This window comes from Sinohyriopsis cumingii, chromosome 15 (assembly GCF_028554795.1).
Source record: "Sinohyriopsis cumingii isolate HCF-2022 chromosome 15, ASM2855479v2, whole genome shotgun sequence".
Lineage (NCBI taxonomy): Eukaryota > Metazoa > Mollusca > Bivalvia > Unionida > Unionidae > Sinohyriopsis > Sinohyriopsis cumingii.
The window spans coordinates 44,592,105-44,605,694 of NC_142975.1; the positions used below are offsets into that span (position 1 = coordinate 44,592,105).

The 13,590-nt window shown below is 33.9% G+C and overlaps 1 long non-coding RNA gene across 1 annotated transcript; it reads right to left on the bottom strand.

Moving 5' to 3' along the window:
• Positions 1-4,313: 4,313 nt before the first annotated feature.
• Positions 4,314-10,231, bottom strand: LOC149781711 (uncharacterized). The gene is made up of 4 exons (XR_016414522.1): positions 10,119-10,231; positions 5,892-6,047; positions 5,009-5,254; positions 4,314-4,518 (listed from the first exon to the last, which is right to left on the bottom strand). It is a non-coding gene; the product is annotated as an uncharacterized LOC149781711 (long non-coding RNA).
• Positions 10,232-13,590: the final 3,359 nt, after the last annotated feature.

Here is a 13,590-nt window from a genome sequence, read left to right on the forward strand (position 1 = left end):
TTAAGGTTGAGTGGCCTGATGCAGAGTTGCTCTTCACTGACACTGATTCGCTCATGAACAATATAGAATATAATGAAATTTACAAAGAATTTTATGAACACCCGGATCTGTTTGATCTTTCCAATTATCATAAAGACAGCGGATGTCATCGCGATGACAATAAAATGGTAATAGGAAAGTTTAAAGATGAAGTTTCAATGAAAATTATAACGGAATTTATTGGATTACGTAGTAAAATGTATTACTTAAAATTATCTGATGATAAGGTCAAGAAACGAGCCAAGGAATAAAAAGAAAAGTTGTCGATAAGGTAATAGGATTTTATAATTATAGGAATAAAAAGAAATGTTGTCTATAAGGTAATAGGATTTTATAATTATAGGAATAAAAAGAAATGTTGTCGATAAGGTAATAGGATTTTATAATTATAGGAATAAAAAGAAATGTTGTCGATAAGGTAATAGGATTTTATAATTATATGTCTCTGTTAGACGGTTTTAGTGGTCTTGTCGAAATGATGACAATAAAATCAAATTGTCACAAAATGCATTAATAATGTCATAATAGAAGCTGGTATTTGCAATTTCGATGATAAAAGATACTGTTCTGATGGCGTTAATACATTAGCGTTAGGATACAAAAAATATGCTGTCGATTTTAGTTAAGTGTTTTTTATAGATTGGTTCCTACAGTGAATTTCTATCAATTGTGTGGGAAATATGAGATATTGAAATTGCTAGCAATTAAATAGTAAAAGTTTGTGTGAAATATATTAGTAGTCTTATATAATGAGTGTTTCTGGATCAAACTCCTATTTTGCTTTACAATAGCGACGATTAAATAACGTGTCCTCGACGAGTAAACAATTATGAAATACATTTTGTAGTCTCAACAAAGTTGTTTTCGTATTTGTTTAGACTAACCTGAGGTGGCTATGGAGGGGGATAGTATTGTTGTCGTCCAATACAAAATAGGGTTTCGGGCCGGAAACACCCTTATAAAGACTACTATATTCCTATCAGCAGATGGATCCAGTTAATCTTGAGTCTCTTCTGAGTTATAGGGATGTTCCTAAATTAGACAGCACAGTGAAAGTATCTTTGATTGGCTCTATAACTCTGACTAAAGCAACTGCAAGCCTAAAATTCATGACAAAAATACAACCAAAGGATCAGCTGGATTTTTCAGTTGAAATTTTTAAGTTCTTTGAATTTATATATCTTTCCAAATAATGTACAGACAACTAATTTTGCATAGTATTCTATACAAATATCATCAACTCAAAAGAAATGTTTAATTAACTGCCTTCCAAAGGGAACAAAGACAAAAGATGCTTGAGAAATTGGAGACCATCTCTTTACTTAGTGTAGCTTACAACGCTGCATCATCATGTATTACAAATAGACTAACGCATGTTTATTCTGCAATTATAAATATTGATGAAACCTGTTTTATTAAGGAAAGATATAAAGCGGAGAATGTTCGTACCCTATATGGTCTCTTGTTTTCTATAAAATATGTATAATACCTGGACTAATTCTCATAAATGACTTTGAAAAAAATTTTTGATTCTGTCGCACATCCGTTGACTGATAATGTCTTAAACTTTAATTTTGTTGATGACGTTTAAAAAATATTAAATGCATTATTGTAAATGGACATTGTTCATCTTGGTTTGAGATTAGGAGGGGCGGCTGCAGACAAGGTGATCCCCTAGTCCATACATTCATGTATGCAGCGATGTTAACCCAAATGCTCAGAAAAATCCAAATATTAAAGGAATACAAACAAAACATAGAGGATATATTGTTTTGCAATGTGCAAATGACATGACACTCACTCTTAATGGCTTTGGAAAGTTCCTGAAATCAGCAATGGATCTCATTCATTCAATACTCAATTTTTTTAGACCTTAGTATCAATATCGAGGAAACAAAAGCAGTCTTATTTGGAAGTAAAACATGTAGTAATATTAATTATTGCACCAAATACGATTTAGTTTGGGATTCATATGAATTTATTTTCCTTAGGATAAGATTTTCCACAGAATTGAACAAGGGTTACCTTAAAATATGATAACAAAAAGGAAATGTACAATTTATTTATGCAATGGTCACAACGATCACTAAATTGTTGTGGTAAAATTACGGTTATTAAACGTTTGGCATTATTAAAACTTTCTCACCTACCAACGAATTTACCAAGTCCCCCACACTGAACCCAAAGAACTAGACTCTCTTTTAGTTATAAGGTAACTTGTTTAAATTGGTCAAGAGACAAAATCAAAGGAAAAGTAATTATTGAAGAATATTACGAGTGTTGATCAAATGGTTGATACGTTTGCGGACTCTGTTATAAATGCCTTTATTAGAGGAATTGCTGCCCTTGAACTCAAATAGAAAAATATTATACCTGTTCTTCTATCAAACATAAAAAAATTCCTATTTGAATAATATTCCTTAAGAGAGCTAATAAATATCTGAGTTTTGGATAGATATATATTTAGCTTATATAAAATTCTATAATAAGATGGCTATGGAAGAACTCAGTCACAAATGTGATGAATCCTAATATCATTATTGCAAATTCTACTGTAGTGTACAAACACTGGATTGAACAAGGAATCTACTATATAATTGACTGTAAAAGAAGATGATTCGTGCATCTATCTTAGCAAGTTTTGTAATAATTTTGATTCCATGTAATTTTCATAGAATTACAGTGGAAGTTGGATTCCATAAATATACTAATCATCCATTTGTGTTACTTATAACAATGAATAGAGCCGTAAAAGAATTTACAAAATTCTCATCCGTAATAACCAAAACCAGCCTCCCTTGGAAAATGGAATACAGAATTTAACAACAGGAATGAGAATGAATGGTAAGAACTTTCTTACCTTACCTCAAAGGGCAGCCAAGATGTCTTAAACTTAAGTCACTTCAAACTAAGAGTTTGAATATAAATTTGGCAACAAATAACATTTCTTAAAAATTGGAAAACGTTCAGTTAATGTGTGCTTTCTCTGCAAAAGATCTGTCGAAGTACTATCACATATTCTATGGTAGTGTCCACACACAGAATCAATCCTGACTACGTTTAATGAGTGGATGAAGAGTAAATGCAATCATTTCTGTCTTCGATAGGGCAAAGAAGGAATTTCCTCTCGGCATAACAGATTCAAACAAATCTGATAATATGATAACTGATTTATATTGTAGTTGACACTATAACTATAGACTTAATAACCAATGAGCTAATATGACTGATTTTATGAAATAACTGAAATTACACTTTCTGTCAGGAATGTATTATTCATACAGGAGCTGCACGGCAGGAAATTCTGATACAAAATGGCAACTTCACATACGTGCTTGTACATGTTAGTAATTGTGTGCATAATTATATGCGTGTCTGTTGGTGTGCACATCTATGTATATGTGTATATGTATGTGTATACATTTATATATGTAATATATGTTTTATACATACATGCATAAAGGTTGCCTGCGCACAGGGGTGCAAGGATCATGACAAAACCAAAAGTAAAAATGTAGGAATACCAAAATACTACATGTAACTACATGTAATATATGAGTATATAACACCGCTCTCTCTCTCTCTCTCTCTCTCTCTCTCTCTCTCTCTCTTTATATAAATATCTCTGACACGTTTATACTAGCTATAGTTTAGTCTGGTATTTTGAATCCGCTGATATGATATGGAATATTTATATTTCCTCATAACTTGTAAAACGTGACCGCAAAGCCCCAACCTTTGCACTGTACTGAGTATTAGAGTAATACGTGAGCCCAAAGCTCGTACCTTTTGTATTGCGTATCGGGGTAATCCGTGACCCGAAAGCCCAATCCGTTGCACTGTACCGTGAATTGATGTAAGCCGTGAGCCCAAAGCTCCAAACTTTGTACTGTACTGTTTATTGGGGTAATCCGTGAGCCCAAAGATACAACCTTTGCACTGTACTGTGTACTGGAGTAATCCGTGAGCTCAAAGTCCCAACCTTTGCACTGTATAGTGTATTGGGGTAACACGTGAGCTCAAAGTCCCAACCGTTGCACTGTACTATGTATTAGGGTAACACGTGATCCCAGAGCCCTAACCTTTGCACTGTGCTGTGTATTGCGTTTTTTATGATTTTCTTTCTGATTGAGAAATATAAAGTTTATTCAGAAAGCTCCTTCTGAAGCAAATAAAAGGCCGTTCCTTCATCAAACTGTGTCGTGTAATCTTTCTGATTTTTCAATATATCTCTACAAAAATAAAACATAATTGGAAAGAAAATAAAACATAAATAAAATTCAAAGCTAAATATTTATTCAAATGCCACAGGAAAAAATAGGAAGTCAGTGTTTACGATTAATGGAAAATGTACATGTTTCGAACAAATGCTTGCGTTGAATGTTTTTAGTTCGATGGTATCACCTATTAAATCTTTCGCATTATGTATAATCACAGTTGTTTGTTGATATCTTGGATTATTCCTTTCCATGAAGGAATCTGACAAAATAGAAAAACATATTTTTATATGTGATGGAAGTATATTTTCTATACAAGTCTATCTGACAGTTGATTTAATTAAAAACATGTATCCCCTGTTGAACGTTTATTTTCTTTTATTTTCGTTTGTTTTAGTACTTTCACAAACATACAGATTCCCATGAACGCATCACTTTTATCAGAAAATGAAAAGTCATTTGCAATGTTTTATTTCAATAATGAACTCTTATTACAGTATAATAATGCATTAAAATAATTTTGTTTGCAATATAAATGTAATATTGGCACCAAGTTTTTCTTTTGCACCAAAACTGAAATACTGATAGAAAATGTTGTTTGAGGGGCAAATATGTATATGCTATCAAAATTAAATGAATCTGAGTTAACATTATAATATGATTTGAAAATAGTTGACGGGTGCCTGTGCAGACGTGAGAATGTGCATGCGTGTGAACGAGTGTGCATTTGTCAAAAACAGAAAGAGGCATACCGATAGATTAGCTAAATAGCCGTGATGGTGAGGTTTTTGGGGACTACACTTCACCTTATGACAGCATTTATCCTTTGGTTTGCAACACTTGCTCAATGATTATGATTAATGGAGAAGGTGCATGTTCGGAACATATGCTTGAGTTGCATTTTTTTAGTTCTGTGGTATCTCTTATAAAATCTTTTTGCGTTATGTATAGTCACAGTTATTGGTGATATTTTGGTTTCTTCCTTTCAATGGAAGAATCTGAAAGAAAAATGTAATTTAGCGTATGATGAAAATGTATGCTGTATTCAAGTCTATCTATTTGACCCCTGCTCTAATAGAGAAAATTGTGTCCCCTGTTTATCCCTTGTTTACTGTATCTTTTTTGTGTGTGAGTAATTTTAAACACGCGCAAAATTTCCCTCACAAATAAACAGTCAGCTTTTCAAGAGTTTCAAAAACGCACTCTTCTTACGAATTGTGACACTGTAAAATTATATATTACTTATGTAAACATATTACGATACAGTGAATTATAAACATACATAGGGCGACGTTTTAATTTGACTAAATAACTATTTAGATACAATGAAATATCATATTCAAATGGACGAAACATTTTCATCGGAAATGAGAAATCATTTGATAGGTCTTTATTTGAATGAGTACTTAGAAATTACAGTTTGATATTGTATCTGGAACAATATGGTTAATAATATAGATGCAATATTGACATCAAGCTTGTTTCGTTTGTAACGAAAGTGAAATTCGGATAGAAAATTTTGTTTGAGTGGCAGATATGTAGAGAGTATGACTTGAAAAATTGTTGGCCTGTACCTTGCAAACATAAATATGTGCATGCGTGTTAGCCAGTGTATATGTCTGTAAAGAGACATACCGATTGATTAGCCTTAGTGTTTTCTGGGACAACACTTCACCTTATGACACTGTTTATCCTTTGGTTTACAACATATGCCTAACGAGACCTCAAATTTGAGGCAATATTTTCGGCAAATTCATTTGGGACGAGGAATACGAGGAGGAACGATGATACCTAAAACGAAGACATTTGAATGAGTATGTTCAGTCTTACCACTGGTAACAGAAACAACCGAATGTATCAATCAGATTTTCGTATTACTGCCAGATCTCAACATCTATGACCAATACTTGATGAACATCATACATGATGTTAATAATATAGTAAACTTATTTTTTTTTCATATTTGCTAATTACTTACTAAAGGTATAATTTGTTTATTAATGTTATTATTTTTGTGGTTTATTTACCATATTAGTTTAAGTAGGTATAAAAGTTTAAAAGATAGACGGTAAGACACAAAGACTGACAGAGAGAGTGAGAGAGATCTAGACAGACTGAGACAGATAGACAGAGAGACAGATATTTAGTAAAGGATTCATTACACTTTACCACATAATTTTTAATTGTGTCATCTGTTCTATTTTGAATTCTTTTACTAAGTCAATCTACATTTCTTCTCCTTCATCGCAATCAAAACAATCCTGTAAGATTAACAATCAAGCAATACAAAGCTATGTTCACACTCATTTACTTAGTAAGTAAAGGGAAAAAACAAGGATAAAATCACAAAGTCTCGCACGAATGCAAGAAGGGACGAAAAGAGAAATAATATTTTCGCATAAATCTTTCCTGAGCGAAGCGAAAGTGCAAATTCGTGTTCGTGTTTAGGCTGACAGTATTTACAAGAGCATAGATCGGATCAGGCCGCAAACTACATTTTCTTCCGTACTGAAAGATATTGGTCAATGCAGTTTGTTAGAAATATTCAATATAACAAGCAACATAAACGAATGCAGATCAGAGTCTATCTTGACTGTAATTGAACCCGGCTTCTAAGCAAGTACAAGTGATACTTGATAATACAAAAGTCCTGATCTGTTGTTATCCAAAATATGTTAATAGATTACTGGTACATCAAAAGTTTCTTTTAAACCCCACATTTTGATAAGCATAGCTTAACTACGGAAATTAAAACAAAATAAGTAAATTTCAAATAAAGCGAGGAAAACTAAAATAAAACAATTATGCTTTTAAGATAAAGCAATTAAGGCAAATCTTATTCGGAGGCAAATGTGCAGAGAAACTATCAAAATAAGAATGGAAGTGCTGTATTTGAAATACTTTATTTTTTACTTTCATTTTGTTTACTTCCAATGCGTTTTATTTGTTTGGCATTTTACTGTGTAATTCGTATCTTATTATATTATTTTCCCTGTGCATTCCATTAAAAGCGCTTTTGCATGTGTTTGTTTTATCGTGTTCTTTCCATTTAACATTCCTTTACCTTGCCTGGTTCATTTGATGTTATTTTCTCTCATTTTACTTTGGTCAGCTAACGTCATTATCAGCTTCTGATGTATGTATGGTTTGCTTTGTTCCACTGTATGTATCATTCAGAATGTGTTTGTTTCTTTGTAATTCATTTGTTTTTTATTATCTTTTTTGTCTGAGGTTAAAAGCTTTTATTTTATAAGTATGACGCCCTTATAGTAGATTTTCTTGCTTTATTTGAAATTTAGTTGTTTTAATTTCCTATTTTTGTAGCAATCTTTCACCATACATACTATGAAGTCCAAGATGACATTATAATCGATAAATATCATTATGATTTACACATATTTTTGTAAAGTACAAACATTGATAAGTCTATCTCATGCTAGCAGATACAATCCCAAATATATTGTTAAATAACCAGTTTGCAAGCATGACTAATTACTAAGCATGACTAATTAATACAAGCATAAATAAATACGTTCCCGTTTTCAAAGTGTTCTTTAGTGGAAGCACCTTTACAACACTGCAATACATCTTAACGTAGGTAATATGCATCAATCATTCAAGTGTTTGTGTATTGGAGAGAATCCAAATGCCTCTAGCAAGTTTTACGTGCGGATTTTCGTCTAGCATTGCTGCTAACACATTTTTCACCACCACCATCTACACCACCATCCAAACTATGGACACCACCTACACCACCAACCAAACTATGAACACCACCTACACCACCATCCAAAACTATAAACATTTCTGCGTAAAGGAATGGTTTGTTTTTATTGGAATACCTTGTATTTATTGGAATATCTTAACAGTGATAAGAATAAGTAACATTGATTGGACTATTTTTAATTAATTGGTGAAGAACAACAAATAATAAGGTGTAGCGCAAGAGCTCCACTTTTCTGTCAACTGCAAAATAATGATGATCGGAGAGGGGTGGGTGGCCCCTAGGAAACACCATTAAATCGACTGGAGTGTGATTATCTTCTGTTCGCCACGGTGTACACTAGATTATGGGTATTAATTAATTGGAAACAATTAATAGTTTTACTTAAATCAACCAAACATACTTAGTACCTCCTAATCTCAGTGGCATTGGCCAATATATAGGTGCTATCACATATTGCCCCGCTTGAGTAACTGTTTGGTGTTACAGGGAATACATAATAAAACTGGGCATTAATCATTTAAAATACTATTTATTTCATTAGCAACATTTCTGAGGGATGAATGTTTTAATCATGGACCATAAATCTGTGATACATTTGTAACTATTTTGACGCAAATTAAGATGGGCGTGGCTTAGAGGAAATAATGACCCTATCAGCATTCTATCTCAGGCATACGCTTGAGGGGATTCTTTAGAATTAGGTTAATTGTTTAATTATTTTCATTCCCTAGAAATTTGTACATTGTTGAAAAATTAATGTGCATTTGTTTGTTGTAGAGCAACAAATATTATCCTACCACCAAAGATGTTTCATGCATAGCTGCTTAGTAAATTGGGACTTTTATGTGTCGAATTAAATACACCACATATTCAAAATGTCCAATTCCAGACTTAAAAAAATCTTTCCTTTAAAAGGTCTAAGTAACCTCTAGAACGCCTATACCAGGGGGGTGCTTGACTCTACTAATTTTACTTTCGAATAGTGTTCCAGATTCAGATTTCATGAATTTGTTATTGTCACTGTAGTGCTATTGCTTTTATTCCTATGTTCGACAAGACAGCACTTTCTTTTATTAGGCCCTCTCTTTATAACTGTGTTATCTCATTCCCGGGCTATCGCTCACATGTACAAAGACGTGCAACGCGTCAACTTAGTTCGCGATTTATACGAAGTACTATAACTCATATGTATTTCACATAATTGAGGTCTTAACAATTTGCCAATATGCGCCTTTTAAATTGGAATTCTTCAAACATAGGCCACACCAAGTAAATTAAAATGAAATTTAAGACAGGTTAACGCATCATAGAAGATTGTGTCGTTTCTCATATATTACATATATATAAAAATGAGCACCATGTGATAATGAAATTTATCTTTTCGTGTGAAAAGCATTAGAGATCAATAGATCAATACATATTACAGTTAACTATTAGCTCAACTGTCGGAAATATATTTTATTCAAAACCAACCATATTCCAGTTCAAACTGAATTAATTTTGTTAATACTGAATCCATGTAGGATGCTATCATCTGAACAACATAACATTTAGCGACGAGTCTTGATGAGTTAATTCAGTTGTACATGTATAATATATTCAGCTATCGGACTACCAATTGTTGAACAGCCAGAGCACCAGACTACTGGGAGAGTAGGGGGAAAATACAGTAATAAATATTTTGAGACAAATTGAGATATAATGGCATGGTAATGGATTTAAATGTTTTCGAAAAATTAATTTATAATAACCTTCAATCTACGAACTGAGGCTGACAGCAAAATGTTTGCTTTGGTTCTAATGTCCTATATATAATATCACACGGACAATATAACACATGAACACTTGGTATGAGACTATTCTATCAGGTGCAGACCACCGAAAAACAAAGAAAAGCACGAGCCTTAAAGACATGACATTGAATGAATGAAAGCATGTGTGACTTACACACACACACACACACACACACACACACACACACACACATACACACATACATATATATATATATATATATATATATATATATATATATATATATATATACATGCATACATACATACATATATATCTATGTGTGTGTGTGTGTGTGTGTGTGTGTGTATGTATGTGTGTGTGTTATTTTCATTACTTACCCTGTGTACTAGCTATTAAAACAGCCACAGTTGATGCAAAGGGCAACAATAATAGTACCTTAGACATTGTCAAATTATGAGAGATGACTTGATTACAAATGGAAATATTGCGTGTCTGTATGCGCTGTTGTCTATTTCAAAGTCATTTTCACATAAAATTAATTCTGATTAAACATGTAAATAACAATGTGATGGATTGGTTGGCTTTGATTAAACATGTAAATAACAATGTGATGGATTGGTTGGCTTTAAATGATTCAATCATATAGACAATGCGGACCTGCTGAGGTTTAAATCTTTAAGCAGAAGGAAGATAACATGATGTCAAAAAAAGGATATTTTAAAGAGTGTACTGATTATAAACCGCAATATGTGTTTCCTCTTTTGTTTTCAATGCAAGTGTTATCGCATCCTCCAATGCCTGATGTAAGTTGCAGCCAATGGATCAGTTAGTACAGGACCCCTAAGGGATACAGCAAGGGATTGAAATAGAACTGAAGCGGGCGGGGGTGGGGGTGGGGCGAAAGAATTGGGCAGCGCTATTTTGAAACTACTTTGGGGCATCCTACCACCTTATTCCGGCTTTGGACGGTACATAAATAAACAAAAAATCTTGGTACCTGAGTGAACGGACGACACATGAGTGACTCCCCAAGGAAACGCACTACTTTGTCCTCTACTTCTTACCAGACGGTTTATCGGGATGGGTCAGTTCTCGACAAATTGGCCTGTCACGCTAAGCCCAAGGAAGTATTCTTAACTTGAATTTCTGACCTACACTTTACTTTTTTCTCCTTGTATATTTTCTTATTGCTCTTCCGCCAGAAATAGACTTCTTAAAGGGCGCTGGCTTAACGGGTCAAACGGTAGATGTCTTTTCCTGATAAGTAGATTGCTTGTGTAAATCTGACACTTGATGGGTGTCCCCTTGTTTTAGTCCATAGTGGGTTAGTGAACATAAGCAATAAATATAAAACAAAATATAATGAAAAATATTTTTTCTTCTTCAAAAATCAGCTTAAACGAACAAAACGTATGTCTCAATTATATGATGAAACATACGGCTAGGATTCATTAGCGACCTTCATGGTCATCCAGCCGAAACATGTAACAAAACCGCTATAGGTATAACGGTACCAATTGCGCAAGTCCAGGTGGGTGGAGCTCAAGGTGCAGGGAACACTGCATTCAGAAATAAAGAACAACACTAGCTGTGATTGGTGCATTATGTAAGAGTTCTACTTTCTGTTAGGCTTAAATAAAGTTCGGCCTCTTGGCAACATGTGAGATTATGTTAATTCCTATCTAGATCATATTTTGTATTTTTTATGATTTTTTTAAAATGTGGTACACATGGCTGAAACTGAGTCTGTTGTGACTAGATAACTCTTACCCCTGTCTAGTTCCAGCAGAGTTATATCTCTTAAATGCAATGGAGTACCTGCTTTTGTCCTTGTCAAATTGACAATCTAGCATTGTTCTCTATGACAGTGTGTGACATGCATGCTGAGGTAGGATAGAAAATATATTTATTTCACAAAACATTAGCATTGAGGTATATGGAAAAACTATTGGTACCGTGATACCTTGACGTTCTATTGGATCGCCATTTATAGTCGAAGCAAATATACCTGGTCTAGTCGGCACAACTAAATGCGTGAAAAATGTTAATCATGAAGTTCGTTTGTGGAGTATGAACGAAGAGTACAAACGTACATTATCAAAAATAATAAGACGTTCCATGGTATATCAATAACCTCGTTTGCTCACTCGTCACATAATTTATACAATGACCCAAATTGCAGTCACGACATGGCTAAGGTCAGTGACACTTACATCATCCAAGGTATGAATAACAAAGTGTCACTGCCATTCATCGAATCCATATCATGGCATAAATGTACAAGACGCAAACACCATCATACATATGTTCAACACACCGACACTACACGAAGGAGTAAAGGTTCACAGGTCAAAGTTGAGATATGCATACCAAATCCACATCAAAGCGTCAGAAGTACGGTCACCCCGAAGACAAATGCTCCAGATGCCCCGTGTGTGGTCTATGTGGTGACCTCACATCGGGAACAGGAGTATAAAATCCCCCATATTGTATCAACTTTGCTACAAAGCATCACGCCAACTCAAATGACTGAAACTGGAAACTGGAAACAGGAGAAGGAAACTCAGGGGGTGGGAAGCACCTCATGTATCCCGTTTCCTGGGCCAGAAATATGTTATTCTCTAGAACCTCCTTACATTGCTTGACCTTTTCAACTATAGTAAAGACCGGTCCGAAATTAATAAAGGATACGCAGTCTGAAGCAAGTATACAGGATGCAGCAGATTTTCAAATATTCTTCATGATAAACCTCTGGAAAATATTGGAGCAAAATATAAGCCCTTCATTGGGATGCCTGGAAAGCTTGAGTCCGATATCAGTGGAACGCAGAGCGTTCTGACTCATGAGCTTCACAAACCTAAAAAAGATTTTTTGACGAAAGGTCGTCGCAAACGCAGTCGATGACATCTGGGCGATAGATCTCGCAGATATGTAAACCATTGCACAGTACAAAGATAACAAAAGATACGTGTTGAACATTATTGACGTTTTTAGTAAATACGCGTTCAGCCTTCCTGTTGCTGATAAACCTGGATCTAGTAAAACAAATGCCTTGCTAGACATTATATCTGTTTCAACGCAAAAAACAAACAAGTTTTTTTACTGACCATGACTCAGAGTTTTTTAAGCAAACAATTAGAGCAGTTTCTAAAACAAAACAACATAACAAAACATGTTACCGGTAACGAAGAAAAAATTGGTGTTGTCGAACGCATTAATAAAATGAAAGATATACAAGCAGTTTACAGCACTCCCCCCCCCCAACAGATATGTTGACTATCAGATTATAATAAAATAAAACATGGAACAATTGGAATGTCACCAAATGACGCTATAAAATATTCCGATTCTTGCAAACGAGAACATATATCGCAGGCATAAATTTAACGTTTGTGATCGGGTACGAATCGCATGAACGAAAAACACATTTGAAAAAGGTTTTCACCTAAAACTGGTCGGAGGAAGTATTTGTCATTGACAAGATTTTAACAACAATACCGGTAACATATAAGCTAAAAGATCTTGCAAACGAAGATGTCATAGGAAGTGTTATGAGTAAGAACTTCGACTAACAACACCACATATATTTGATATCAAACGAGTGTTAAAGAACTTATTAATAAACGTTTCGTCAAATGGCTAATTTACGTTGATAGTTTTAACATTTGGATTCCAACTAATGAAATCAAAGATATTTGATGCGATTGCTAGCGGTCCGATTAGATCGCTGTAAATAATATTGTATTTTAGTAGAACAGACATACATTTTATAAGTCTGCACAACGATATCAGATAATGTCTTCATTATGCTGTTAAATCTGTGATCAAGTTTAAAATCTTTTCAAATAT